The sequence below is a fragment of the Cygnus atratus genome, chromosome 24 (assembly GCF_013377495.2).
Source record: "Cygnus atratus isolate AKBS03 ecotype Queensland, Australia chromosome 24, CAtr_DNAZoo_HiC_assembly, whole genome shotgun sequence".
Lineage (NCBI taxonomy): Eukaryota > Metazoa > Chordata > Aves > Anseriformes > Anatidae > Cygnus > Cygnus atratus.
Window position 1 is genome coordinate 3,074,079 of NC_066385.1, and position 5,528 is coordinate 3,079,606.

At 64.9% G+C, this 5,528-nt stretch overlaps 2 non-coding genes across 2 annotated transcripts; one reads left to right on the forward strand and one right to left on the reverse strand.

The window, feature by feature from the left end:
• The first annotated feature begins 301 nt into the window (after positions 1–301).
• On the forward strand, positions 302–374 carry TRNAK-UUU (transfer RNA lysine (anticodon UUU)). Its single transcript has one exon. It is a non-coding gene; the product is annotated as a tRNA-Lys (tRNA).
• A 289-nt stretch (positions 375–663) lies between these two features.
• TRNAK-UUU (transfer RNA lysine (anticodon UUU)) lies at positions 664–736 on the reverse strand. Its single transcript has one exon. It is a non-coding gene; the product is annotated as a tRNA-Lys (tRNA).
• Positions 737–5,528: the final 4,792 nt, after the last annotated feature.

Consider the following 5,528-nt stretch of genomic DNA (forward strand, 5'->3'; position numbering starts at 1 on the left):
GCCGGGGCCGCACCATAGAGCGCGCCGGAAGCGTGTCCTAGACGGGACCGCCGCCGCGCCCCCTCCCCGCTCCCGCCGTGGAGGACCGCGCTGAGGCGAGCACGGCGAGGCCCGCGGGGCGCCATGAGGGGACTCGGAGCCTCCCCTCCCCGGCTCGCCGCCGGGCCCTGCCCCTCCCCGGCTGCTCCGAGCCCCCCACGGACTCCCCCAGCCCCCTGCAGGCCGCCCCCCGGCACTCTGAGTGCAGCCGCGGAGCGGAGCAGCACCGTGATAATGACGGCCCCGGCCCTGTGAGCCCAGAGCCCGGATAGCTCAGTCGGTAGAGCATCAGACTTTTAATCTGAGGGTCCAGGGTTCAAGTCCCTGTTCGGGCGGATGCTATTTTTCCTCGTTCATTAAATATTTTTCCCTTTTCTTTTTTTTTTTTTTTCCCTTTTTTTTTTTCCTTCCCTCCCTAATATTTTATCTCAAGTTTTTTTCCTCCCTCTCCTGGCTGTTATCCCCCTCCAAAGCCTTCATAAGCCGGTGACGGATGCTGCGTCTCCCCTTCCCAGCATCCCGTCTGAGCCCCTTGGCAGGCAAAGAAAAAATTAAAAAATTAGAGAAAAACCGTGAAGGAGGGAGAGAGACACAGGCAGGGCTGGGGAGGACAAAAAGCTGTACCGCCCGAACAGGGACTTGAACCCTGGACCCTCAGATTAAAAGTCTGATGCTCTACCGACTGAGCTATCCGGGCTCTGTGTGGTTCAGGCCCCTCCGCCCCTAGATGGCTCCGCTGCAGGCACCTAAGGGAGCTGCTCCCCCCCCCCCACTGATACCTGCACCCCTTTACCCCCATCCTGCTGCATTTCGGGACCCCCTGCAGGGAGCCCGAGCAGAGCCCGGCAGGACAAAGCGTGCCCTGGGAGCAGGACCCAGCAGCGAGGGTCCCCAGCACCCCCGCAGCCCCCTCGCACCCACCCATGGGTGCCGTCAGCACCAAAATCTGCCTGGAATCGGGGTGCTGGGGCTCCCCCCACGCACCTGCTGCTTAACGCCTCGGTCATTAAACACGTGAAATAACCCAAACCAGGCTTGTGCCTGCTCCTCGTCCTTCCTGCAGCTCCTGCACGGGTGGAATCGGGCACGGGGCGGTGCTCGGCGGCTCCCCCCAAAACTCCTTCGCCCTTTTCCCCGCAGAGGCCGTGGGTGCTGCTGCGGTGCGGGGGCAGCGCTGGGAAAGCCTCTGCTGCCTCACAGGGGTTGGGAGACTAAAAAAGAAAAGCGGGGAATAATCCGCCCCGGGATGGGGAGCAGCAGGGCACGGGGCTCTTCCAGCAGCCCGGCTTGTCCCCGAGGTGGGGACGTTTTCTGTCGGAGGGTGGCTGCAGTCCGTGGGGGGCTGTAGGGTTGGATTTACCCCCCAGGGCCTGGTGGGAGATGGAGCCTTTGGGGTTCACTGGGAATTGCGTGAACCCCAAAACCACCCCCTTACCCAGGGTATCCCCAGGAAGCGCAGGCCGGAGCCATCCCATGTCAGCACCAAACCCAGAGCACCAACTGCAGCGTGGTTGTGGGGCGAGCAGCCCCCCCTCACCTTGCCGAGGATCCCCCACCCCATTAGGGGCTGTAGGGTGTCCCGCATCCTCCCCCAGCTCCCTGGAGCTCTGACACCCCCATGTGCTGCTGGGGCTGCATTTTGGGGGGGGATTTTGTTTTCTTGGGGGGGGGGCAGCATCCTTCTCCAGCTCCCTGGCACGGTGACACCCCCTGGGAGAACCACCAGCAGCTGGGCGCGCTGCTGGGGCTGGTGGGGATGCATCTATTTATTTTATTTTTTTATTTTTTTAAAGGGGGGCAGCATCCTTCCCCAGCTCACTGGACCTCTGACACCCCCACGGGACTGGCGGGGCTGCATTTTTTGGTCTTTTTTTTTTTTTTTTGGGGGGGGGGGCAGCATCCCTCTCCAGCTCCCTGGATCCCTGACACCCCCACGAGCTCTCAGGGTTGCATTTTTTGGTCGATTTTTTTTTTTTGGGGGGGGGGGGTGGGGGGGCAGCATCCTTCTCCAGCTCCCTGGCACGGTGACACCCCCTGGGGGAACCCTCAGCAGCCGGGCGCGCTGCTGGGGCTGGCGGGGCTGCATTTTTTATTTATTAATTATTTTTTTTCTAAGGTCGGGGGGGGGGGCAGCCCCGTGCAATGCTGCGGGTGGCCGGGAGATGGCTCCGCACCGCGCTGCGCCCCCTCCATTGTCCGCAGCCGCCGCCGCGCTCCCTCCTCCCGCAGCCGCCGCCGCGGCGCGGCCCCGCCGCCGCCAGCCGGGACCCCCCCCCCCCGCCGGGACCCCCCCCGCCGGGACCCCCCCCCCCCCGCCGCCGCCGCCGCCGCCCGGAGCAGGTAACGGGGGGAGCTGGGGGACGGGGAGCACCGGGAGGTGGCAGGGAAACCGGGGGGGGGGTCCGCGGGAGGAGGCCGGTTGGGTGCGATTTGCGGCTCGTTCCGGGTTTTCCCCCCTTTTTCTAGGTTTATTTTCGCCCCCCCCCCCGCCGCGGGGGTATCGGGGTGCCGTAGGGCGCCCCCCCCCCCCCCCCCCCCCGGGTGCTGGGTGCTGCCCCAAAGCCCGCAGCCTGGGGAGTCGCAGCCCAGCCGGGGTGGGGGGCGCGGGGGGGGGGGTCCTGGCCTTAAAATGTGCTGGGGAGGGGGGTTGTAGGGGAGGGGGGGGCGTTTGCAGAGCAGTGAAAGAGCCCCCATCGCATTGCAAAGTTGCCAGTGAGAGAAGTGTCGGGGGGGGGGGGGAGAGCCAGCGCCAGGCTTTCCGTGATGTCAAAGTGTCCCCCCACCGGGATGGGGACGGGGACAGGGACCAGGGACAGGGATGGGGACAGGGACGGGGACAATCCTGCACTTGTGTGCGGCCAGGAAGGGTCAGCTCATCCCACCGAGGGCACGGTGCAGCCGTGGGCTCGGTGTGGTGCTCCTCGGGATGCCGGGCTCGCTGCAGGCGGCGGCGCTGCTCCCTGCTCCTCCAACAGCCCCGCGGATCCCTGCAGAACCGCTCCCGCGTGTATTTAGCTGTGAACTCCCCAGATATGTGAGCTATTACCCCTAAGCAAGGGAGATGCGTTGACTCAACCACAGCTATTCGTGGCTGTAAAGCCAGGCACGAACGCGATTGTTCGCGGGATCTGGGCCGGGGTGAAACCAGCACAAGTGCGAGCCGAAAAAAATCGATCATTTCCTCCTACACCGAGAGGGAAAGCGCAGCGGGGAGCGCCACGGGGCGAGGGAAATCTGCACTGAAATGGGGTGCTCGGGTTCTCATGGGCTAACCGCCCCGGCAAGGTGCTGCCCCACCTCGCCTCAGGAGCACGGCCTTAAAAAAACGAGGGCAGGAGACAGGCAGACGGGCAGGGGGGTGAGCCATGAGGCAGCCCTGCCCGCCCGCTGCAGCGTGCGGCGCCGCTGCTGTGCGTGCGCGCGTTGCTTGGATGCACCCTGTGAATTTGCACGGCGTGGGAGAAGCTGCAGCAGCCGCCGCCCGTCCCGAGCGTTTTGGGTGCCGGGAAGGAGCCGTGCACGCCCGGCCCCCGTGCGTGGCTGCGTCTTGTCTGACTCCCACGAGATGCAAATCCGCCTCGCCGAGCCGCACGAGGAGCCGGTTCCCATCGCGGGCTGGGCTGGGGGTGGCCGTGCCCTCTGCACCCCGATGGGGGGGACCGGAGAGAGTGGGGCGCACCCCAACTGCTGCGTGTCCTCCGTGCACCCAGCTCCTGGATGGGGGTGAGCCCGGTGGCAGTGGGAACGGACACATGGATGGGGGTAGCAGCAGGAGCAGCTGTACGGAGCACGCAGCAGTGATCCCGCAGCGGGATCGGGCCCCTGGATTGGGGGGCAGCCACTGCTTGCCAGCACACCCCAGCGGGACCCCCTGGTGCAGCGGGGCTGGCCAAAGCAGGGGCGGCGTTGCAGTGCCGTGCTTCACACTGCTGGGCTCTATGGGGTTATAGCGACCCGTGCCGGAGGGCAGCGAGCCCCCCGTGCGGGCTGCGCACCCCCCTTGCAGGCAACCCCGCGGTGCTGAGCGCTCGCAGCGGAGGAAGCCGAGATTTGCATAGGAACCGAGCGCCCCGGCCGCCACGCCAGGGGAGCCCAACCACAAGCGTCCCCCGGGGACGCCGAGCACTGAGAAAACCCAGCCCTGGGTTCGGGCACAGGGCGCCGGAGGAGCCGGGGCTGAGTAAGACAGAAACCCTGAGCTCAGGTGTGACCCGGGGCCGGGCGAGACGCGGGCGTTTTGGCTCGCTGCCGGAGCCACCGAGCGCCGGAGGGGAAGCGGCGCCGGGTGGCTTTGCAGAAAGGTCCCACCCTCGCCCCTCCCCGCGTCCCCCCTCGCTTTGCTCCTGGCCCTGCAGATGCTGGGTGAGGTGCAGCACCTCCTGTGCATCCTGTGCGGCTCTCACACCTCGCTGCGTGTCCCCTCCGCTGTCCCCTGGCGTGGGCTCAGCTCGTGCCATGAGGGGCTTTGGGGGGTTCCTTGGCACAGCTCCCTCCTTCGGCTGCCCCATGTCGGGGGGCTTTCCCGTCCCGAGCCTGACCCATCTTCCCCAGGCAGGATTTCCTCCCGAGGGTGGAAATGCGTAGAAAAATGCTCGAAGAGCATTTGGCATCGGACAGCTTCACATCCTGCCTCCTCCAGAGGGCTTGGACCGGGCTGGGTTCCTATTAATAGGAGGCGTAGTGGCCTCGGGAGGAAGGAGCTCCTCGAGCCGCGAGGAACAGGTTGGGAGCAAACGGTGCTGGGCGTTTGCAAGGCGTTTGCTGGGCTCCGTGTGCGGGGCACGGGGCTGCTTCGCTGCCTGTCACAAAGTGCTCGATGCTGGGGGGAATGTGGGGGGCTCCCCATCGGGGCATGTGGGATGGTGGGATGGGGGCTGGCGCCGTCTCGGAGGGACGACGACTTCTTCGTCGAAAGCTCTGCTGGCGATTTGTTGGGGTTTGGTGGAAGGGGAGCAGTCGTCTCCCTGCCCCGCGGCTCCCGCAGTACCGATCCCTCCTGGGGTAAAAAATTGGAGGTGCTTGAAAGTGTCTGTGGGGATCAGTTTGGGGGGAATCGTGTTGATTTTGCTGCAAGTGAAAAAGTCCGAGTGCTCGTTTTGCTGGGTTTTGGGTTAAGGTGTGGTGTTTTGGTGGTGCTGAGTGGGGCTCCAGGAGTGAAACGCTCGAGGTTTCGGTTTCGGTTTGAAATGACCTTTAAAACCAGATTCCCTTTCTGGAGCTCCGGCTCCAAACCAGGAAGAAAATCCTGAGCTTTGGCCCTATCAAAACACAACCTGGGGATGGACCCAACGAGCCTCCCTTGGTCACTGCACTGCTGGGAGACCAATGCCAAGGCCCTCAAAGGCCCCAATTCCCCCTGTTTTGGGGGCAAGCAGGAGAACTGAGAGCAGAGTCTCTTCCAGAACAGGGAGGGCTGAATCCTGCGCGCTCTGGGGGTGCTGGAGCTGGTGGGGGCCTCTGTGAGGCTGTGCTAGGCACTGCACATGTGG